General features: G+C 43.0%; 1 protein-coding gene across 1 annotated transcript in view; it reads left to right on the top strand.

The window, feature by feature from the left end:
- Nucleotides 1-6,743: 6,743 nt before the first annotated feature.
- The window catches only part of KLHL31 (kelch like family member 31), a 60,475-nt gene continuing 41,965 nt past the window's right edge, over nt 6,744-25,253 (top strand). The window contains exon 1 of the mRNA XM_082252163.1: nt 6,744-6,991. The gene's annotated coding sequence lies outside the window, so the exon portion shown is untranslated. The remainder of the gene's footprint in view (nt 6,992-25,253) is intronic.

Raw genomic sequence — 25,253 nt, 5'->3', positions numbered from 1 at the left:
CCATCCCACCTCTGTGCCTCATCTCATCCATCCCACCTCAGTGCCTCATATCATCCATCCCACCTCCATCCCACCTCTGTGCCTCATCTCATCCATCCCACCTCTGTGCCTCATCTCATCCATCCCACCTCTGTGCCTCATCTCATCCATCCCACCTCCATCCCACCTCTGTGCCTCATCTCATCCATCCCACCTCTGTGCCTCATCTCATCCATCCCACCTCCATCCCACCTCTGTGCCTCATCTCATCCATCCCACCTCCAACCCTCTGCTGTGCCTCATCCCATCCATCCCACCTCCAACCCTCTGCTCTGCCTCATCCCATCCATCCCACCTCCACCTCCCTGCTCTGCCTCATCCGATCCATCCCACCTCCAACCCTCTGCTCTGCCTCATCACATCCATCCCACCTCCAACCTTCTGCTCTGCCTCATCCCATCCATCCCACCTCCACCCCTCTGCTCTGCCTCATCCCATCCATCCCACCTCCAACCCTCTGCTCTGCCTCATCCCATCCATCCCACATCCAACCCTCTGCTCTGCCTCATCCCATCCATCCCACCTCCAACCCTCTGCTCTGCCTCATCCCATCCATCCTACCTCCACCCCTCTGTTCTGCCTCATCCCATCCATCCCACCTCCAACCCTCTGCTCTGCCTCATCACATCCATCCCACCTCCAACCCTCTGCTCTGCCTCATTCCATCCATCCCACCTCCACCCCTCTGCTCTGCCTCATCCCATCCATCCCACCTCCAACCCTCTGCTCTGCCTCATCCCATCCATCCCACCTCCACCTCCCTGCTCTGCCTCATCCGATCCATCCCACCTCCACCCCTCTACTCTGCCTCATCACATCCATCCCACCTCCACCCCTCTGCTCTGCCTCATCCCATCCATCCCACCTCCAACCCTCAGCTCTGCCTCATCACATCCATCCCACCTCCAACCCTCTGCTCTGCCTCATCTCATCCATCCCACCTCCAACCCTCTGCTCTGCCTCATCCCATCCATCCTACCTCCACCCCTCTGTTCTGCCTCATCCCATCCATCCCACCTCCAACCCTCTGCTCTGCCTCATCACATCCATCCCACCTCCAACCCTCTGCTCTGCCTCATTCCATCCATCCCACCTCCACCCCTCTGCTCTGCCTCATCCCATCCATCCCACCTCCAACCCTCTGCTCTGCCTCATCCCATCCATCCCACCTCCACCTCCCTGCTCTGCCTCATCCGATCTATCCCACCTCCACCCCTCTACTCTGCCTCATCACATCCATCCCACCTCCACCCCTCTGCTCTGCCTCATCCCATCCATCCCACCTCCAACCCTCTGCTCTGCCTCATCCCATCCATCCCACCTCCAACCCTCAGCTCTGCCTCATCACATCCATCCCACCGCCATCCCTCTGCTGTGTCTCATCCCATCCATCCAACCGCCATCCCTCTGCTGTGCCTCATCACATCCATCCCACTGCCATCCCTCTGCTGTGCCTCATCCCATCCATCCCACCGCCATCCCTCTGCTCTGCCTCATCCCATCCCACCGCCATCCCTCTGCTCTGCCTCATCCCATCCATCCCACCGCCATCCTTCTGCCTCATTCCATCCCTCCCACCGCCATCCCTCTGCCTGATCCCATCTCTCCCACCGCCATCCCTCTGCCTGATCACATCCCTCCCACGGCCATCCCTCTGTCTGATCTCCACCCCTCCCATGAGGCAGTGGTGATGGGGGGGATAGGGATAGCATCAGTAGCGGTGGTGGTGGTGGGGAGGTGGGGATAGGGATGACATCAGTGGCAATGGTGGTGAGGATAGGGATGACATCAGTGGCAGTGAACATTGTCATTCCTATCCCCACCACCACTGCCACTGATGTTATCCCTATCCTTACCACTACTCCCACTGATGTCAACCCTATCCTCAACACTGATGTTATCTCTATCCCAACCACCACTGATGTCATCCCTATCCCCACCACTGCCACTGATGTCATCGCAATCCCCACTGCCACTGATGTCATTCCTATTCCCACTGCCACTGATGTAACCCCTATCCCCACCACCACTGCCACTGATGTCATTCCTATTCCCACTGCCACTGATGTAACCCCTATCCCCACCACCACTGCCACTGATGTTACCCCTATCCCCAACACCAATGTAACCCCTATCCCCACCACCACTGCCACTGATGTAACCCCTATCCCCACCACCACTGCCACTGATTTCACCCCTATCCCCACCACCACTGATGTCACCCCTATCCCCACTGCCACTGATGTCACCCCTATCCCCACCACCACCATACGAAACTACATACAAATTTTGGGGGCGCCTGTGAACAAAAACCTTGATTTTACTACACGTGTAATATATCACCCTGCACACTGGAATGAGAGCAATAATTATAGGATCCTTATTCATGGTAACTCTGAACTGATGACCTCTATGATCTTTAATAGCTTTGCTATATAGGGTACTGAAATGTGTTGCTATTTTCGGGCATGCATAGTCTTAAGGTTTGACACAAACTCATCTTTTATATTTTACCCAAAAATTGGGTAATATATTTTTAATGTACCCTAAAATTACCTGTTATCTCTTAGCCTGGGTTCACACTAAATGCAGACTTCATCTAAATAGCAACCCGTCCATGCAAACAGATTGCGGAGTGTATGTTAGGTTAACGACACCCCGCAATCAGTTTCCAAAACGCAGCGCGATTTGCAGAATCAGATCGCATGGGTGTGCAGGCTATATATAACTAACATAGAGTAACCGGTAGTTGTTCATCAGTGGTCATTTTGTTAAAGAAAAAAAAAATGGGCTGCTCAGCCTAAAATGCCCGGGCCTATTTTTTGTCCCAGTCCGGGCCTGCATGGAGGAACATCAGGGTCCCCAACTGTGACATGGAAAAACATCAGGGTCTGACATAGAGGAACATTGGGGTCACTGAGTATGACAGCATGACATGGAGGAACACGGGGGTCCCTGGGTGTGACATGGAGGAACATCAGGGTCAGTGGGTATGACAGCATGACATGGAGGAATATTGGGGTCCAAGGGTGTGACATGGATAAAACATCAAAGTCCCTGGGTGTGACACAGAGAAACATTAGGGTCCCCGAGTGTGACATGGAGGAATATGGGGGGGTCACTGGGTATGAAAGCATAACATGGAACCATCGGATCAGGGTCACTGGGTATGACATAGAGGAGTTTTTAACCCCTTCCCTTTTTTTGGGGGGGGGGCGCAAGTAGCTGGTCTTGCCTAGGGCGTAAAATAGTCTAGCACCGACCCTGAATACCATGTGACGAAAGCTTGCTGTTACTGAATAGCAGTAGGGAAAAATCTTTAGACCCCTATGATTAAGCGTGGTGACCAAGGCAAAACATGTCAGGGGGCCTGGTCCGAGGAGAAGAATTGACTGAGGTTTTCACATGTATACATCCACACTAGGCTTGTTTATAGTGAGCATTGTTTTGTGTTTAAATGTCTTTAGAACAATGTGCACAAGCATTGGCTTGGCTGCCAGCATTATCTGGAGCAATCTGAAAAGTTAGGCTGTCAGAAGACATTTCGTATCAGAGTGCTGAGTAGGGATCCACGAACTTGGTTGCTCTGACTTCTTGGAAGATGTATATCCATGGACTAGTGAAGGGGACCAGGTGTGAAGGTTCTTACCCCAGCCTCATTAGTGTTTTTCCTGGCCAGCAAGTTTCTACCTGCCACTACTGGCATGAGAGGATTGTCTGATCTGGCCAGAAACATTGGATTGAGTGACTTTTATCCAATGTCCGGGTCCCCTGAAATATGCAGGGATCCTCATGGGAGAGTGCTAAGGTTACCTGAAGAAGTCCACACCACCCAGTGGACGAAACACGTCAGTGTGTGTGCCCTGCACCTCCAAGACTCATCCCTGCACCGCCTGCCACCATTGTGTTCCATCAGTGTGTGAAGCTGTTGATTTTGGAGCCATTCTTCAGCAAATTGATGCAACTGTACCTTTAAGGAATCTGCCTATATCTAAACACCTTGCTTGACTCACAAGACTGTTGTACTTTGGATGCTGTGGATACATTACAGTGGAACCCAAAAATGGAAGGAATTTTATGGAAAGAAATCCCCTTGCAGCCAAAGTCTGCACCAAGGCTACCCTCTGATATGTCCGAGGCTCCCAGCACTCTCAGTAAGTGTGTGATCATCACATGAGAGATGCCGGAAGGCGTGATGGTCAGTGCCGCGAGAACCTAGCTGACTGAAGGGATCCAGCGGTATCGATTCAGGCCATCGTCTTTCATCTGGCCCCTCGGTTACCTTGTTCCACGGGCAATTTTTGGCTGCCTGCACCACTTCCAGGAATCATATGAGACTATAGCGGACACATGAGTACCCAACTGGCTTATTGCAGTCCCTAATATACTCACAATTTCTGTTCTGTGTAGGTGCCAGCTCCCCAATCCATCCATCTTTTTCCAGCTGAGGAATTTATTCCTTTATACATATTATTGCAAACGACTGCCACATTGATTGACACTTTGAGTGATTTTGACACAGGGACTTAGCATCTGCTACATCATGGCATTTAATTGTGTTTGTCTATGGGCAATATGACAGGAGCAGAGGTCCATGAAGTGTCTGTACAGCTGATGCACAGCTGACACCACTTAGGTTACCTGCTATCTGCCAGAGCCAGACCCATTTATGTGCACATTTTCTGTCCTACCAATTTAATTGAATTGTATTGGTGCATGTATGCTTGTCATTTTACCCCATATACGTAGTCAGTTGATATTTTGATGTGTGGTTCTTTTACTCTTTTGTTATAATAACGTTTTTGGATATACCGCAACAAGCCCGTTCCCCTTCCTCCGATTATAGAACTTCTTTCCCGTTTCCTTTTCAGCTTTGCCCTGTTCTCCTTTCCCTTCTCTCTTTCAGGTTGCTATTGGTTTCCCCCTCAGTTTTCTCCCCCAGCAACAAGCAGCTTTTTGGTGCCTTTTGGCGGTTCTGCATTCACGCTGTTTTGGAGCCTTTATAAGCCAGATTCCTCCCTCATCCTGCCAGCCACCTGAAGAGGAACAAACTGTGCTCCCTCCCATCCTCCCCCCTGCTTTTCTTTTGTGAACACTATTATGTCACAATGTTGTTTAGTGGGGTTTGTTATCCAGTCTTGTCTGGGTGGACAGCGGTATTTGATTTGATTTGATGTATTTGCTAATTGGAGGCGTATGAAAATTTAAATATGCCAAAAAATGTAAGTTTAGTTATTGCAATTATTAAACCTGGGTTACCCTTAAATAAACACTTTGGCCAGTAAATGACCATTTAAACGTATTGGTGTTGTCATTCTTTATTTGTATGTAGAGAAGGGCTCAGGTGTGTTTGGCATCCTAGTCCCAACCCACCTGGCGGGTCCCGCCACACTGCACACTGCTAATCACAGGCAGTGAGACATTTCCTGGTCTGTGCAGCTGCGAACCAGGAAATGTTTCACTGCCTGTGATTAGTGGTGTGCAGTGTCAACTTCCTGGCGGGATAGGGCAGGTGGGTTGGGACTAGGATCCCAAACATGCCTGAGCCCATCTCTATTTGTAATGTTATGTGCTACTTTGTGCTATCCCGTGTCTGTGGACATCTTTTAGAACTCCCAGAGCAGTGATAGAATGCAGTGTTTCCAAGTAAGGGTCCTTTCACACCTGTCTGTTCTGCCGACGGACTCCGTTCTGCTCAGCGGGGGATCGATCCGCCGTTCCCCGCTGAGCAGGCGGATGACAGCTCCGTCTCCGCTCTGTGTGCGGAGACGGAGCTGTCAGATCCCCGCTGTTCCCTAAGGGGGAATCGGATGAAAATGCACCGCCCGTCCGTTCTCATCTGATTCCATCCGATCCGATCCGCCAGACGGATGGAAAATAGGGTTTCTATCCGTCCGGATTTGACGGCAGGATTGGATCGGATGGCAGCGGGTGTCAGCGGGAAAAACTGACAGGCAGATCTGATCAGACCGTATGTGTGAAAGGGGCCTAAGATCTGGGCAGCAACTTTGTATACCTTATCCCTAGTGCAGACAGCATGCTTTTTTAAAGATTGCTATGTGCAGTATTCTTGAGTCGGTGGTACAGAACATCCATCCACATTAGCATGCTTATCCTTTTTTACAAGGAAAGATCATTGAAGTTCTGTGCTGGCTGGCCATGGAGTATGACCGGAAAGGTATTCTACACTGCATCCAATGTGTGTGAGCACCACATCTCACTGAAGCAGTAAGGCTCCGTTTCCACTATTGCGACATGTGTCAAGTCGCATTACAAGTCAAAACCCATTATTTACAATTAGAACCGTTCTAACTGCTGCGACTTGAAATAAGGTTTTTGCACTACTTTTGGGTGACTTCAGTGCGACTTGTCCCTCATAGAAGGAAGTTGCACTGAGCTAGCCGCAAACAAGTCGCACTTCAAAGTCGCGCGACTTTGCAGCCGCAATAGTGGAAACGTAGCCTAAACAAGTGTTCCTGTTATTACCAGATTAGGTCCAAAACAGGCAATTACCAATTGACAAAACATTAATTTTTAGAGTTGGATCTTGCTCAACCTCTACTACAATTACAGTGCTACAGCAAAAATTCCCTCATTGTTCAAAAAGTGTTACAATAACACGAGCTTCTCTGGGTGTTGGGTCCCTCCCTAAAGGAGGTGTCAGTGGGGGTCTGAGGTGGAGTTAGTTTTAAGGATCACTATGCAGACAGTTTGGTCTCTTGTCAATGTGAAAGGAAAGGCTTTAGGGATAGCTCTGTGGTGACAGGTGCAGTCAGGTGGCTGTGTGTGTGTGGGGTAGTGTGAGAGGCTACTATCATTCTACACTTTGCCTCAACCTAAGAGCTGTCTCTCTCTCTCTCTCTCTTTCGCTCTTTCTCTCTCTCTCTCTCTTTCTCGCTCTCCTTCTCTTTGTAACAAGATCACATCTTCAGACCGCATTTGACCAAAAAGGGTAAGCTGATCAAATCTTCTACTACTTTAATCATAGAATTCTAGAAGTTTTTCCATTTTTTTTTCTTTGGGATATAAGTTTGTGCTTGTATTAATAACTTGCGAAAATAAGTTTCAAATTAGCAGCAGACTGTAACATCCTTGAAAAGAATTTCTAAGAAAAGTTAGGTTGAAAACATAATTGTGTTCTCCAATTTCATGATGCTATGTCTATTATTTAGGCTCTCTTGGCATTTCTAAAGAATATGCATATTAGTTCCACTATAGTACAAGAAATCTTAGGGGGAATAAAAGGAAAGATATTCATTGTATCTGTCAAAACTGACTTACAATTTTATTAGTGTTTATTGGTATTAGCTGTCCTTGAATCACAACTCATATCAATGCCTAGGGCCGAGAATAATGTTTCATGGGGTTATTCATTTTATGAGCATCTAAATGACACAATACTCCTGATTTCTTTGCTGTCTGAGTTATTAGGCAACGGAGCAGTTATTCAAAACTTAGAAAGTCATATAGCAACTGACGGTCATTTGAATTTGAGACAAACCAGCCTCCTGCAGGAAATTATATTTTTAAGAATCAAAAGAAAAAGTGTTAGTGATCTCTCTCAAAATGAAAGGTGTTTAATGTGTTTACTAACAATAAGGTGTTTGACTATTTTTCAACCAAACATGATACTAAATTATCTCTATTGTAATAAATGGCTATAGCAATTAAATGTAATAAATAAATTACCGGGGGCTTCATGGCAGACTCCTGCTGTACCATAGAGCACTAGGGAATTCAAAGGAATTTGTCCCAATGGATTGGCATTGACATGGATCCTATCTTTGGATGTACTCTATCTGAGCACTCTAAACTGCTATTTCTGGAACTGACGCTGATCCCTGGTAACAGATGTAGCTAGTGGAATGTGAACTAGGGAGGACAGAAGCAGCCTTTGGGAGGTTGGGCAGTATAGCACTGAGCAGCTGATCCCCACTTTTGACATGACACTGATAGTCCAAGCACAAATGGGTTGTTTTTATAGAGTGGCCTATAAACCTATAAATAAGATTAGATCGTTCACCTGAGTTACAGAAATGATATATGTTTTGTCTTGTAAAGCATAAAAGATTCACTATTAAAGTGTTAACAAATATAATATATATATATATATATATATATATATATATATATATATATATATATATATATATATATATATACATATATATATATATATATACACTATTAAAGTGTTAACAAATATAATATATATATATATACATATGTATATATATATATATATATATATATATATATACATATAGATATATATGTATATATATATACACACACACGTTATGTAGTATGCAAAGGCAAAAGAGGAAAGGTTTAACGATGTCTTGTAAGCAATAAGTGACAAGTGAACAATGACTTCTGTTTACAGCTTTTCTTTAGGAATATATATTTAGATGTTTATGATAAGATGGATCATTCTTGTTTCAACTAAATGATAGCACAGAGCATTGTATTTACTAATTCGATTCTTTCCTTTTTTTTCTTTACTTTTTTATTCATGTAATTTATTAATAAAATATATGCATGCTGGGAAAAGTTCCAATTGTTTATTGCAGTGGCCATGCATACCATAACATAATATAATACAATAAAATAAATAGAAGTTTAAGGGACCAGTAAAACATTTCTGAATTATTTTAGAGCCCGCTATGGTAAATGCACAGATGAACAAATTATGGCCTTTAGTCACAAAGGAAATAATCTTACAATAATGAGGTTGTGTATTATTATAGGATTTTGTATGTTATGATGCATTATATTTATGGTAATTTTTTTAGTTTTGTATCTTTCTAGAGCAGGGTTTCTCAACTAGGATTCATCCAGAGGTTGCTAAGGGTTCCTTGAACAATTAGCATTTTCTGCAGATAAGCTCCCACTGACACTGTTGATCTTTTTAGCTCTTTGTAAGGCCTCTTTCACACGGAGCAGACCGTATTTCGATCCGCTCCGGCACTTTTTTTTTTTTTTTACGGACACGGATGGCACTTGTGATCATCACATCCGATTTTGCGTCCTTTCCATTTTTTAAACGGGAGAAAAATAAGGTTCTGTTCCGTTCCAAAAAACGAAACAGAACTGAAAGGACGCAAATCGGATGTCAGCGGATGGTCATCTGCTGACATCCGCAATCCCATTGACATGCATTATGTCCGTGTATCACCCGCAAACGGATGGGGTGATATACGGACATACGGAACGCCCGTGTGAAAGAGGCCAAATAGGGTTCTGTTCCAAAAAACGGAACAGAACTGAAAGGATGCAAATCGGATGTCAGCAGATGGTCATCCCCTGACATCCGCAATCCCATTGACATGCATTATGTCCGTATATTACCCGCAAACAGATGGGGTGATATACGGACATATGGAACGCCCGTGTGAAAGAGGCCTCAGGAGGCAAATCACAAGTGTAATTCTAGGTACACACTATCAGTTTTTTTTTTCAACCTAGAGGGCTAAATATGATAAATAAGGTGAATAAATACACCTGCACTTGCGCACAAACTAGAACTAGTAATATATTAAATGAGATATAAAATAACACCTACACTTGCGCTCGGATAAGCGCAAGTGATTGATTTAAATAGACATAAGAAAAGCAGCATGTCATAAGGCAGAAGCTTAACAGATAAATTAATTATTAGTAGACCACGCTCCAAGTGAACTTGAAATCAGATAAAATTATATGTAAGTTATAGTGAAACACATTGCTCAAAAAGTCCCAATATTTGTTGTGAATACAATCCAGACAAGTGTTCAAACTCCTCCAAGACCATCCATTGATATAAAATCACCAGTGAATGTGAATCCCTTCTCCACCAACAATCACATGCACAGGACACTCACCAGAAATATTTGACCCCCGTTACAGGTAGTTAAAATCAGCATAGACAATACTCCATGGACCTCTGGAAAATGTTCTTAGTACCTGTACAGAATCTCAGGGTACAGTGTGGGTAGAAAGAAAGATAGGCTTCTCATGGAATAGTATATCCAAATAGTTTATTTATAAAGCATTAAAAGTTAAACTTACAGCAGACGGATGTTCTCAAGCATGTAAAAAACAGGGGATGCCGTTCCACGTTCCACCTGCATTCCAAAAAGCGGAAGTGATGTCACGTTTTAGTTAGTAAGGTCTACTATTAATTTATTTACCAGTGGGCTAAATGAAAATAAACTGAAGAGCTCAGGAGGAGCTCACTGTACTAACTATCTGATGTTAACACAGCAAGCTCCCCATTGAGCTATTGTGTTCTGACAGGGGGACTGTCCCCACCAGAACACACTGGTAAACACTCGCAGCCATTGCCTGCCAGTGCTGATCTAATGCCAACTGGATGCTGGTTTTCCAGCATGCCGTTCAACAGAAGACTGCCGTTTTGCCCGCTTCTGTTGGGCAGGCTGGTGTACGCACAGGCTGAGCGTTGGGCGGTTTCTGTTGAACCAGCAGATACTGGCTGATATTTTGCCCATGTGTACCAGGCTTAAGGAGCATTCTTCCCCACTAATGTATCCTGAGCTGTAGATATACAACTTTTGAGCAGAGGTTCCCTGAGACCAGAATGTTATTTCAAGGGATCCTCTGTGTTTGAATAGGTTGAGAAAGGCTTTTCTAGACCTAACCATAGACCTGCCTCCTAGTAACCAAAATATAGTAAGGCCATACATTTCTTAAAATATAAATAGATACAAACTCAAGGCTTGGTTCACAGTACTGTTAAGGCGATATTTGACTCTGTTTGCAGTGCGATTGTATAGTGCAACTTTGATGCAACTTTAGTTGAATTTTGGATGTGGTTTGCATATTCTAGGGGGTAAATTCCACTGTAAATCACACCGAAGTAGTACAGGAACCTTTTCCATTGCCTTTTTGCACTGTACTTAGTCATATTGATGTGAATTGGTGCCATTGAATACAATGTGATTTCTCTTCAGTTGGTTCCATAGACTCAATTCACATCTGAAATTGCACTAGTGCGAACCAGGCCTAAAGTAGACTTTTTCATTTAAAACAAAAAAAGATACACACACAGACACACACTCCAGTAGAATCTCCCCCATCTATAATCACTAATCTGGATCTGAGAAAAAAGTAATAGATTTTTTATGGTAAACCATGGTTCATGGTCTTTTTGCCCAGGGAAAGTGTTCTTTAGGATCCTGGGAAAGGGATACTCAGCTTTGTGAGGATCCAACGGAAAAGCAGTAGGGGCCTAAGTGAGCAGACTGCCATCATTGTTTCTTTTCTTAGGTATTTTAGACATTTTAGATGGTAATGGGGAAATTGGAGGAAATAGATAGGGGTTAGGTGTTTTTTTTTTTTAAAAATCTGTTCTAAATACAAATTATAGGAAAAGCATTAACCCCTGACAGTCTGACTGTCCCATAAAATAATGACCCCTTAGGATGCAGATTATATTGCCTGACTACCTTGTTCCCAGAGCCCTCTGCCTCAACCATATTGCCATAATGTTTTCTTTTTTATTAAAGGTATACATTGATTTTGTGCAGAAAACTAATTCGTATGAATGTGCCATTTGCACAGATTTGCATTTGCAAAGATTTTGACACTGGGCATGTTTTTCACAAGTATTTGATACATGCACAATGTATTTCTTCATTGGGGTCTGGAGCAGATGAGAGGAGGCCAGATCCTAACCCCACCCCTAGCACACACACACACACACACACACACTTCCCCCATGTAGCTCTATAACAACATATTCTGATGATGTCTGGGTTTATATCATCACTGTATCACTATTATGAAGCAACGATACAAAATAGTAGCACAAGACACAGTTTTCAAGAGCAGCATTCTTATTCTTCCCACAGTTATTTTCTGGGGTAAAATACATTGTTTTATTATTTTAAAAAAATTACAAAAAGTGTTTCCATATAAGGGAAATGATTGTTTCATGAAACAACAAAATATTAGTATTCACTGTATTTTCTCATAGGCAATTTCCATCCTCATTTTTACTTCTCATAGAAGAAGAAATGCGATAGTTATTTGTCTGTTTTTCTATGTTTTATTACTTTACAAGAAGTATGCTGCAGTTTTAAGTCATATGGCTCTCCCAGTTTGTATTTGGGAAATGCCGCCCAGCCTATACCAAATTGATGGCCAGGTGGTGCTTTCCCGTTCTGACTGGATGTCATACGATGTCCTTCACATTGCACAGTGCTGTGATCGCTGGTGAGCTGTGTCCCCCAGACACAGCGCTTCACCGACCAGGGTAAAGAGCTGATGTCACAGGCTCTTTACCATGTGATCAGCTGTGTCCAATCACAGTCGATCACATGTAAACAAATGCCGGTTATCAGAATTTACTTTCTTCAGCGCTGTCTGTGTCTGAGGAAAGGATAGACAATAACTGGCTTTCCAGTTACAGGGGACATTAACACTAATAATCAGGGCATTGATCCTCAGTGCCTTGATTATCAGTGCAGCCCCATCAGTGCAGCATATCAGCGTCTATCAGTGCAACATATCAGTGTCCAGCAGTGCAGCATATCAATGCAGCATATCCATTGCCATCAGTGCAGCATATCTGTGCCGCCTAGCAGTGCCTGTCAGCGCCACCTATCAGTGCCCATCAGTGCCTCCTTATCTGTGCAGCCTCCTCAGTGTCCATCAGTGCAGCTTATCAGTGCCGCCTCATCAGTGCCCATCAGTGCAGCCTCATCAGTGTAGCCTCATCAGTACCCTTAAGTGCAGCCTCATCAATGCCCATCAATACAACTTCATCAGTGCCCATCAATGCAGCCTATAAGTGCCCATCAGTGCAGTCCATCTGTGCCCATCAATGCAGCCTCTTCAGTGAAGTAAAATTACTTATTTTCAAAATTGTATAACAGAAACAAAGAAAAAATTTTCTTAATTTTTGAAAAGTATTTTTTCGTTTGTTTAGAAAAAAAATAAAAAACCTAGTGGTGATGGTTGTCATTAAAAATTGCAACAGAGTTGAAAGCTGAAAATTGGCCTGGGCAGGAAAGTGCCAAGTATTGAAGTGGATAAAGTCAGTTCTGACAGCCCATCATTGTAATGCCTGGTTTGCGATTGTATTTAGCAAGGAAAATAAATGGTCTGTTTTTTTTTAGCAGATTTGGACAATAATATAGATGAGATAACTTCACATTCTTTTCAGAGGTTTGGATCACACAAACACACCATAATAATTGCACGCATAGCCAAGTGGGGTTATTGAGTAATTTGATTTCATTGATAGGATCCATTTAAAATCTGATTGGATAACAATCCAACCTGGAGAATCATGTGTTGCTCTCACTCTGGCTGATTGTTAGCAAATTACATCGGGGGGGACCTTTTCGGCAGGTAATTAACCCTTGCATAAATACCTTAAGGCCCCTTTCACACATACGGTCCGTTCAGTTTATCAGATCAGTCACGTCAAATGTATCAGTTTTCCATCCATTTTCATCCGTTGTCATCCGTTTTTCATCCTTTGTCATCCGTTTTTCGTCCGATCCGTTTTTTTGTCGGATGAAAAATAGGGCATTCATCCTTTCAAAAAACGGACATTGACGGAAGCGGATGAAAACGGATGTTAACGGATGATCATCCGTTGTCATCCGTTTTTACATAGAGATACATTGATGTCCGTTTTTCTTCCGTCAACGGATGGATGAAAAACGGACAAACGGACAGCATGTGTGAAAGGGGCCTTAGACAGTTGCAAAATATAATAGGGATGGTAGCTTTCATCCACAGGTTACCATGAGTTGAGAGCACACATGATTGTATACTGGAATTTTAGCTGTATGAGTTTATGTCTATTGCAAAGTATTTCCTAAAAGCAACATTAAAGTAATATGTTCTTCACTGTTTCACCTACTAAAGCATGCGCGAACATTCCTATTAAACATACCATCAACATGAAGTACCAGATGGGAACTTAAAGGTACACATAGACAAATATTGTATTCTGTAAATATTCAAGTTAATTTTATGGGTGAACAGGCAACGAATTCCCAAAGTTGTATTTTCGTACATACCTCATTTATCCTCCTGAAGAAGTGGATACATAGCTATGAAACACATTGAGATATTATCATCTGTCAATCCGTGACATCTAGTATCAATGCCAATTATGTTATACAAAGACAAACACTGATTTATGTGTTCTGTGATGGACAGAGAGGGAGGCTTTCTTTCTTTCTGTATAGGCACTGGGAATAAGCCATTATACGGTTAGCCTTTTATAGGTTTTAATAGATATTTTTAAAAAAATCATCTAGAATTTTGACAGAATACAATATTTGTGTATGTGCACCTTCAAAGTTTCAAATGATGAATCCTGTTATTGGTATGTTTCCTAAAAGATATATGTCAGGTGCTTGTGTAAATCATCATAAATGGGGGTCAGCATGGCAGTTAAGCAGCAAAGTGTTTTCAAAAGGACAGCTCAAAAATAGTAGCCTACATTTTTCCTTGGGACAGGTTCCCTTTCAGGCAAAGCAAGAGCAATGATACTGTGCAATGTGCATTAACCTTTAACAACACAATTTCAGATTATTATAGTCAAATCAGTGAAAGGTTTCTGTTCGGTGGTTATGGTCTTCATAGTGACCTAAAAAAAAAAAAAAAAAAGGTTAAAGGGGCTCCTCTAAAAGGAAAATAATACGTACTTCCCAGTATACAAGAATGGTTACTCACAAAAAAATCCTTACAAAATGTTAAATGCTTGACTCTAATGACTTTGCAGGGGGCAACAGGTTAGACTTTTACTGGTTTTGTAGCTTCTTAAAGACTAAGTCCACCCTAAAACTAAAATCCCTGCATCTATAGATCTCCATGATCTAACACTAACCTATCTAGCCCTGTAAAGAAGAAGTTAGTATACATACCTTTTTTGAAGCCAATCCGACCCAATCTCTAGCGGCGGAAGCTTGACAGAGGACACGGCCAACAATGGCTGTGAAATGAACGGGAAGTTTGGGAAATAAATTGGCTGCACACCTCCGCCAGTCCAATAGATTTAATGAAATGTATAAAACTGCCACCAGGACAAGGACTCACACCATAGAAAGGTTGACACGTTTCACACTGACAACGTGCTTCCTAAAAAACGGTTTTGAAGAAGCACGTTATCAGTGTGAAATGTGTCAACCTTTCTATGATCTGTGTCCCTGTCCTGGTGGCAGTTTTATACGTGTTTCAATAAATCTACTGGACCAGACTGCACCAGCGGAGGTGTGCAGCCAATTTCTTTCCCAAGTTGTATACACGGATGCGAGTCGGGGGTAGCACCTAGTCTCACCTGTCCTCGGGATTACACCTCTCACCTGGAGCAGCGAATTGACCTCTCTGTTTTTCCAATGAATGGGAAGTGACGTCACCCGTAGACTTACTATAGGGCATCTGTTGTTGGCTGTGCCCTCTGCACCCGTCTCCACAGTGAAGTCGCGGCTGACAGCTCAGCGTGGGATCGGGTCAGATTAGCTTAAAAAAAAGGTATGTATACTGATTTTTTCTTTACAAGGCTAGATCAGTTAGTGTTAGATTGTGGAGGTCTATGGATGCAGGGACTTTAGTGTTAGGGTGGACTTATCCTTTAACCACTTAAGCCCCGGAAGATTTTACCCCCTTCCTGACCAGGGCCTATTTTGCCATTCGGCACTGCGTGACTTTAACGGACAATTGCCCGGTCGTGCGACGCTGTACCCAAATGAAATTGACGTCCTTTTTTTCCCACAAACAGAGTTTTCTTTTGGTGCTATTTGATCACCTGTGCGATTTTTTGATCATGCGCTATAAACAAAAAAAAGAGCGACAATTTTGCAAAAAAAACAATATTTTTCAGATTTTTTTATATGATATATAATTCCCCCCAAAAAATGTAAAAATCAAAATTTTTTAACATTTTAGGCCAATTTGTTTTCTGCTACATATGTTTGGTGAAAAAAAATGCAAAAAGCGTATTTTGATTGGTTTACGCAAAAGTTATTGCGTTTACTAACTAAGGGAAAGCTTTTATTTTTTTTTGTTTTGTTTTTTAATGAGTAATGGCGGGGATCTGCAATTTTTTTGCGGGACTGCGACATTGCGGGGGACAGATCGGACCCTTGACTGACATTTTTTACACTTTAGGGGGTACCAGTGACATTACTACAGTAATCAGTGCTATACATATGCACTGTTACTGTAAAAATGACACTGGGAGGGAAGGGGTTAACTTTGTGGGAGAGGGAGGGGTTAAGTGTGTCCCTAGGGGTGTGCTTCTAACTGTGATTGGATGTGGCTGTGTGTGTAACAGCACAGATCAACGGTCCTACATAGCAGGACCGTATGATCTGTGCTTTTACACAGGGAAGAATGACAGGTGGCTTTGTTTACATTAGCCGCCTGCCTTTCTCCCTCTCCACCCGACGATCGCGAGTGACCGGCGGACATCGGGTCTGCCGGTCACACGCGCGGGCTTCTTAGGGTATGAGCGGGGGCTATTGGCTCCCAGGCTAGTGACGTACCGGTACGTCACTTTGCCTGGGAGGGGCTGACCGCCGCCGTATATAGTCGGGGGGCGGTCGTAAAGTGGTTAAGTGATCTAGAGAATGAAGGCAAATTGAATCACTTTGTGACTCTAAACTATATTCTTATTCTCCAAAAATAATCCATACACATCCAAAATGTTTATATATTGCAGTTTACCAATCATTAGATTTAATGGCTGTATTCATTTTTTTTTTTTTTTTTAGGCTTCTTTTCTTTTATTTTTACCTGATGATCCTGCCAGTGATACATTTTCTGTCTTAAGGTGTCTGCATTCTGGATGAAGTAGTAAAGTAGTAAAGCAGACGTTTGGACATCAGAATTGTCTGGGAGGGGGGGGGGTGGTTGTGTTAGATTAGCAGATTTGGATTGACATGGCTAACAAATTGAAGATTTGGAGGAGACTGAGAGCAACAGAAGGTGCTTTTTTGAGCTAGGAAAATATACTTGAAAATATATATATTTTTTAAAGCAGAGTTTAGTGTCACTTTAAGCACCTTAATTTTTGGTTATTTAAAAGCTGGCATCTTATATACTGTAAATTATTAAATTTTATAATTCAACTGTTTAATCAGACACAAGTGATTGAAGCTATGTGTCTGCACATTCATTTTCAGGTCTATTCTCTTCTCTTTCATAATTAAGCTGCCAAATGACTTTCAGTGTTTACCTTGCCCATTAACCAAGAGCTACTGAGGGATCAACACAAGGAACAACATTAATTAAAAAATATACACAAAGCTCTGCAGTAAAAGTTTGTACCTGAAAGGAGATAGGAGTTAAAAACATCAGTTTAAAAATATCAGTGTAATGCGTTCTTTCTACTTCAGCGGTGACAACTAGTTTGTACATAGTGCCACCTACAGAGATACAGACTGTTCTTTGGCAATTATATGTGATTTAAAGCTGTGCTACAGCAAAAAATAAAAATGTTTAGAAATATTTTTTCTGATTTAAGGGAACCTGCGGTCTTATTGTATCGCTATAAAATGCATTTACACACATTTTTATTTTTTCATTGTACACAGGATTATTATTTTATATATTGGGAGGAAGGGTTAGATGTAATCTCTGGATGCTCATATATATTCTGACCTCACTACACAGCTATGGGTTATGGATTTCTTGCGCATTGCCCGCTGTGGCATATCAAAGGTAATATTACATGGAAGAAGACAGCTGGAGTTTACAGTTACACTCCTTGCTGAAACAGCAGTCAGGAAAGGCACTTTAATCTGTTTAAGACACACCTCGATAAAAAGCAGCCTATTAAGCTAAAAAAAACATTACAGCTGGAAAAAATGACTTGATCTTTTGCCTACATGTCCACTTACATCAGCTAAGTGACCTGACATTTTTTTTTTTAACATTTAAAGAGACCGTATAACTAAGAAATCATGTGCCCTGATCTACACCATTCCTTGCATAAATTTAATTTTTTTATTCTGCATACATGAGAACTAAAATCTTTATTTAAAACCTGTACTAATTTAAAAAGTATGTGTTCCAATTAAAATTTAGCAGGTGTTTGTCTCCCAATGTAATCATGGCTTAAAATTAAGCTAGTACTTACTGTTTACCAATGATAAATTAGGCCTCATGCACTCTGGAAGTTATCAAAGTGCAAGTATAAAGCTGGAGCAAAGTGTGAGTTTGGTAAAGCCCCGTACACACGTCGGGAATGTCGGCCGAACGATCGGCCGTCTTTTGTCCGGTGCTGTCCTGTCGGCTGAAAACTGCAAAAGACTGCACATGAATTTTGTCGGCCAACAACAGCCGACTGCAGAAGTGATGTCATGTGATGGTTAACTTTCCTGTGTTATTTCTTTTCTGAGCATGCCCAGTCTTGCTAATCGGCTGTTTGTCGGCCAAATTCTGTACTGACTGGCGAACAATCGGCCGTTCTGGTGTTGGCCAACAAAAATTTTAATGCCTGCACAACAGATTCTGTTCGGCCGAAAAGTCGCTGTCGGTTGTCGGAAGCATCATACTAACAAGCCGACAATCGGCCGATCGTTCAGCGGCCGAATATTTACGGCCGACAATCACTACGTGTGAAAAAATGGAGGACAGCGCTCAATGGTGTTCTGTGTGTGAATTAATTCTAATCAATCACTTAAATTAAATAAATAAATAAATATATGTAAACCACAAATCACAATAGGTTCCCTTAAAGTGCTTAAACCTTTAAGTGATTGTGCTTATAATATTGTTTATATCATATTAAACATACAGTCCTTGTACTTCTAAGTGCAAGTGCAAAAACGTGCAGCAAACAAATCCAAGTGATTGTTCTTAAAGTGCTTTGTGTTCAGCAAAAATGCATTTCTTCATGCAAAAGAGAAAAGGAATCCTTCACCGAGCGCTCAGCCCACTTACCAAACGACCCCTCGGGGTCTAGCGTGGGTAAATAGTGTCTTTTGTTATTCCCGGTATCTCTAGCAGACTTGCATCTCCCCGCTGAAATATATCCGGGATTTCCTTCTACTAGTTTGGAAGAGGGCTGGATAGGGATTCCAATCTGTACCCCGCTCGGGAGCACGGTGGTCTCAGTAGGTCATGAAAAAAGCAATGAGGCTCGTGGTGTCGTATGTATAGACTCGAAATTTAATAAAATAGTAGTCACTTACAATTCAGTATCGGAGGAACAGCTGATTCTATGGAGCAGCGCCGTAGCCAGTTTGCGTTCCGGGCAGGGGAGGGCTGGCAGCCTTAGGCCTGGAGGGCAAGTCTAGTCAAGTGGCCCGTTGAACCACTGAATCAGCTCTCCATCCATGCCCACCTGGTTTTATATTGGGTATTGATGTTATGAAGCAAGACAAATATGACATGGCATGACCCCGATCTTGTTAAAAAGCCGATGCAGCAGCTCATTACACATGTGATTGGCTGTGTCCAATCACAGCCGATCACATGTAAATGTGGAGAGCCAGATCAGCGGCATCTCCTCGCAGGGGAGACCTGTACAGATAATCAGAGCACAGCATTACAGTGCAGCCTCAGCATTGCCCAGCAGGTGACACCAGTCTGTGCCTATCTGTGACACCAATCAGTGCTGCCTTTCAGTGCCCATCAGTGCTGCCCATCATTGCATCAGTGCAAAACAGTACTGCTTATCATGTGGAAGAAATGGACTGGATGGCGGCACTCCAATCATGCTATGACTAAGCACCAGCTTGGGTGTGAAATGCATTAGCTGCCAGTGTCATCTCCGCTATGGTATGATCATCCTTCATGTATTTTTGTATCTTTTTTTTCTTCAATAAAGGACTCATTTTTTGGAGTGCCATCATCCAGTCCATTTCTTCCACATGCTTCTGTTGCAACCAGGGCGTGCGCCTGAATTTCCTTTCTGAGGCTGAACTTTGAACGGAGGCTTTTTGTCCTGGAGCAACACAGTGTCTTGCTAGTACTCCTTATCAGTGCCGCCCATCAGTGCAGCATATTAGTGCCTCCACATAAGTGCCACCTATCAGTGCGGTATATTAATGCCTCCACATCAGTGCTACTTATCAGTGCCCATCAGTGCGGCATATTAGTGCCTCCACATCAGTGCTACCTAGAAAAACATTTTATCCACTTCTGGACCGGAAGGTTTTGCCCCCTCAATGACCAGGCCATTTTTTGCAATTCGGTACTGTGTTACTTTAACTGACGATTGCGCGGTCGTGCAATGCTGTACCCAAATACATTTTTTTGTGCTATAAACAAAAAAAGAGCAACAATTCTGCAAAAAAAAAAATAAAAATGTATATTTTTCACTTTCTGCTATATAAAATTCCCAATAAAAAAAAAATTTAAATCAAAATTTTTCATCATTTTAGGCCAATTTCTATCGTGCTACATAATTTTGGTAAAAAAAAATCCCAATTAGCGTATTTTGATTGATTTACGCAAAAGTTATCATGTCTACAAACTAGGGGAAATATTTATGTAATTTTTATTTGTTTTAATTTTTTTACTATTCATGGCGGCGATCAGCAATTTTTAGCGGGACTGTGACATTGCGGCGGACAGATCGGACCCCTAACTGACATTTTTGACACTTTTGGGGGGACCAGTGACATTACTACAGTAATCAGTGCTAAAAATATGCACTGTTACTGTAATAATGACACTGGCAGGGAAGGGGTTAACCCAGGGGCGATCAAAGGGTTTAGTGTGAGCCTAAGGGGTGTTTTCTAACTGTTAGAGGGGATGGTATTGTGAAATGAACACAGAGACCTGTGTTCCTAAATAGGGGGAACACAGGAGCTCTGTATTGATTTCTGAGAGAACAACGTTCTGCCGTGTTACAACAGCAGACCGCCGTTCTCTCTCCAAGGGGAGTGATTGCGGGCGCCTGGTGGCAATTGTGGCTGCTGGCCCCCGTGGATTGGCTACTCTGCTGGTGATTGGGCGCACGTCCCCAGGATCGCTCCTGTGGACGCCGTACGTGGTAACCTGCTGACCTGCCACCGTATAAATGTGGCGGCTGGTTGGCAAGTGGTTAAAAACATTTTTTGGGTGTTTTTTTTTTTTTTAAGCAAACACCACCAACAGAAAGCTTGAATTGTGTGTGGGGAAAAAATGATAAAAAAGTCATATAGGTACAGTGTAGCATGACTGCGCAATTTTCATTCCAAGAGGGACAGCGCTGAAAATGGCCTGGGCAGGAAGGGGGTGACAGTGTCCAGTAGGCAAGTGGTTAAACAAGGCTGGGGGAGAGGGAGAGGCATTCTGGAGAGACGGAGTGGAAAGAAAGAGTAAAGAGGGGATAGTGTGGTCACAGATCAGTGAGGAGACAGAGCAGATCTGTTCTCCCATTTGTGTAGAGGAGGGGGAAGGGCTGTGCTCTGCAGGGATAGAACACTCACATCCCTGTCACAGGACACATCGCAGGCTCGTAGCTGCAGTGAGTGAGAGAGGCATTCTGTCACTGCTCCTCCACTCTGTTAACCCCGCGCTGGAGCCGCCCGAGCAGTAGCACTAGCACACGATCATCTCCAGTACCGAACATGTGCAGCTCTGAGCTGCCAGCACAGCGGCCCATTTACAGGGAATCCAGGCGGCCCAGGGGGAAATTGCCACCTTTCCCCCCAGGCCAGTCTGCCCCTGGTTCCGGGTGTGTTCCAGAAACCAGAAGTGACGTGGGGCGTAGCACGGGATCCGACGCGTTTCGTCATTGAGCGTATGACGTCATCAGGGATCACGTGCTACGCTCAGTCTCGGCTTATTTATATACCTCCAGAGCGAAATCTCGGCCAATGAGACATGTGCGGGGAGTGCATGAATATTGGATGGCCCTCTAGTGGACATTGGAATATTATGCACAGGAAGGACATATATAAGCATCATGCCTTACGTACATGCGCCACCTAGTGGAGTATTAGGTCAATTTTATAGGCCCAAACCATATTATCATTGCAAATAATATTACATCTGAGGTATATAGCTGTATAAAGCTGTAGCTGTAGAAGGAGTTTTTCAGCTTTTTTGTGGTAGCGTTTTTTAGCTTTTTTCAGCTGTATCGTTTTTTAGCTTTTTTTTAGCAAAACTATATTCCCACAAAAGCTTATGACTCACAAATGTTGACAAAATGTCGAATAGCGAAGTTTTTTGGCGTTTTTTCAGCGTTTTAGGCTTTTATCATAGCTAAAGCGTTTTGGCAGATGAAAACGCCTCTTAACCACTTTACCCCCAGCCGCCGCAGATGTACTGAGGCAGGCTGACTCTCCCAGGCAAAGTCCCGTACATGTAAGGTGCTCGCCTGAGAGAGGCTAGGGGGCGAGCACCCACCGCCGCCAGCGGGGAAGCTGGCGCAAATTTCTGGCGGCTTCGATGGCCGACGGCCACTCGCGATCTCTCCCCACTGACAGAGAAGGACGGATGGCTGATGTAAACACAGCCGTCCATCATTCTCCCTGAGATGATCACATAGACCATGTGATCCCACAGTTAGAATCACTCCCCTAGGCTTCCCTGCCAGTGTCATTATTACAGTAACAGTGCATATTTTTAGCACTGATTACAGTAGTAATATCACTGGTACCCCCAAAAGTGTAAAAAATGTCAGTTAGGGGTCCGATCTGTCCGCCACAATGTCGCAGTTCCACTAAAAATCGCAGATTGCCGCCATTACTAGTAAAAAAAAAAAAAAATTTATAAAAATGACACAAATCTTTGCCGTAGTTAGTAAATGCAATAACTTTTGCGCAAACCAATTTAAAATACGCTTGTTGTGATGTTTTTTTTACCAAAAATATGTAGCAGAAAGCAAATTGGCCTAAAATGTTAAAAAATTTAGATTTTTACATTTTTTTATTTTGGGAATGTTATATAGCAGAATGTAAAAAATATTGGGGTTTTTTTCAAAATTGTGGCTATTTTTTTGTTTATAGCGCAAAAAATAAAAATCGCAGAGGTGATCAAATACCACCAAATAAAGCTCTATTTATGGGAAAAAAAGGACGTCAATTTCGCTTGGGTACAGTGTCGTACGACCGCGCAATTGTCCGTTTAAGTCACGCAGTGCCGAATCGCAAAATAGGGCCTGGTCTTTAAGCAGCAAAATATTCCGGTCTTAAAGTGGTTAAAACCCACTAGTTCTGTGTTTCTTTTTACAGCCAGAAAACGCCCCTGCCAAAAACTGCTGATAGCCTATGTGTGCATGGACACATACGATAACATGCTGGGGAGTTTACTGGCTGCAGAAAAAAACGTCTGATGCCAAAAAACAGCAGCTGTAAAAACATCCAGTGTGCACGAGGCCTTAATCTTAGGCAGCGCTTGCTATAACATAAACTAATGATAATTAAAACATTTTGACATGCTATGAATGTCACTAATCTGATGATAAGTTACAGACACTAGTGCAAATGTAAAGATAAGTGACAAATGAAAATAAAGTGACAGTGCAAAAAGTCTTTAGTGCAATCTTGAGTGCTTCATGTCTCGTTCCCAGGATTTCCCCTGTGTGTTCCACTACGTGTTATAATTTATTCACACCGCACTCACCAGATATTGGTGACTTCCAAGCCTTATAGCAAGGAAAGTCAGCAAAAGTACTTACTGTTTGGCTCAATCTACTTCAAAAACATTACCCTTCATTCTTATGGTGGGGACACACGGGCCAAAAATAAGCCAAAAATGGTCGGTTCAGCAGGAACTGGCTGACTTTGGGCCTGTGTACAGATTTCTGTCGAACGGGCATGCTGGAATGCCAGCATCCAATTGGCATCTGATAAGCGCTGGCAGCCAATGGCTGATCGGTGTGTTCTGTTGGAGGGGGGGTCCCCCTGTCAAAACACAATGGCACAGTGGGCGGAGATCGCTGTACTTACATCGCTTGGGTTAGTACAGCGATCTATTTTTCTTTTAATCAGCCCTCTAGGTTGAGCGGGAAAAAAAAAACTTATAGCTTGTACCCAGCTTTATTTAGAAGGTATTTCCATTTACATAGTAACTTTTCCACAGCTTCTTTTCACACACAGGACGATAAGGTAAAACAAGTGATAATGGGCATTCACACCTCTACTCTACTATATTAGTGTAGAGTGATACCAATGACAGGAGTTAAAGTGGGACCATCTGTTCACTTCTACATGGTGCCACACAAGCCAGCATACTCATCCTATGGCAAGAAGTACTTTGGCTATCTCAAAACTTTTACTTTCCCAACATTTAGTTGTTCTAAGTATGGCGCCAATGAGTCTCCAAGTGACTGCAGATTTTTATAGCTGTCTCTGTCCCATTCCAGAAATGTTCTTCACTTCCTGTTTCAAAGACACAAAAGGAAGTTTTTGTGAATCACCTTAAAGCAAAGGGAAATTTCACTTTTGACAGCTGTCATCAAACAGGTGTTACCATTGCAAGATATACCCATACTTTATTTTTAGCTGACAAACGGCATGAGGACAAATACTGTAGGGAAATCTCCCTAGTGAGGGCACAGACAGCAATAAGTACCTGATAATCTGGCTAGAATTAGGCTAGGTTCACACATGTCCGGCCGTGGTTTCAGTGTGGGAGTCCAGTGTGGTTCTGTTCATCAGTTCAGGTGCAATTTAAGTGCAAAGTTTTACCTGAAATAGGACCTGAACCAGACCCGGCTCACATGTTATATGAATTGGATGCATTTGAAAACATATCCAATTCGCATATATGTGAACCGAGCCTAAGATTCCTTTCACACAGCCATCATCTGTTCAGTTACGCTCTTGCTAAGAAAAAACAGATTCAGTTTACATCAGGTTTTACATCCATCTTCAGTTCAGTTTGCACTTTAGTTCAGTTCTGTTTGCAGCCTTTGTTGGTGACATAAGTATATACAAAAATATTTCTTACCTAAAAACAGACATAAGTGCAAGGGATGTAAATAGATGGCATCTGTTTACATCCATTTACATCCATTCAGGTCCGTCTAAAATGGAAAAGGATGCAGCCTGGTTCTGTTTACAAAAACGGACCCAAATGGATATGTAGATGGATGTAAACAGATGATCATCTGCTTATATCTGCCCACCCACAGACATGCATTGTGGTCAATCTGAAAAATTGACAGATGGATCTAAACTAGGGGTGGACATGAGAAACTGGGACTGTTGTGGAGGGCCTTAGCTTAGTTCTGCTCAACATTCATTTGGGACCTGGGAAGGCCTGTAAAGCAAAACACAGAGAAAACAAACACCTGCCACTAAGAATAT

This window comes from Pelophylax lessonae (assembly GCF_965119305.1).
Source record: "Pelophylax lessonae genome assembly, chromosome: 3".
NCBI lineage: Eukaryota > Metazoa > Chordata > Amphibia > Anura > Ranidae > Pelophylax > Pelophylax lessonae.
This window is presented reverse-complemented; position numbering and strand designations above follow the sequence as displayed.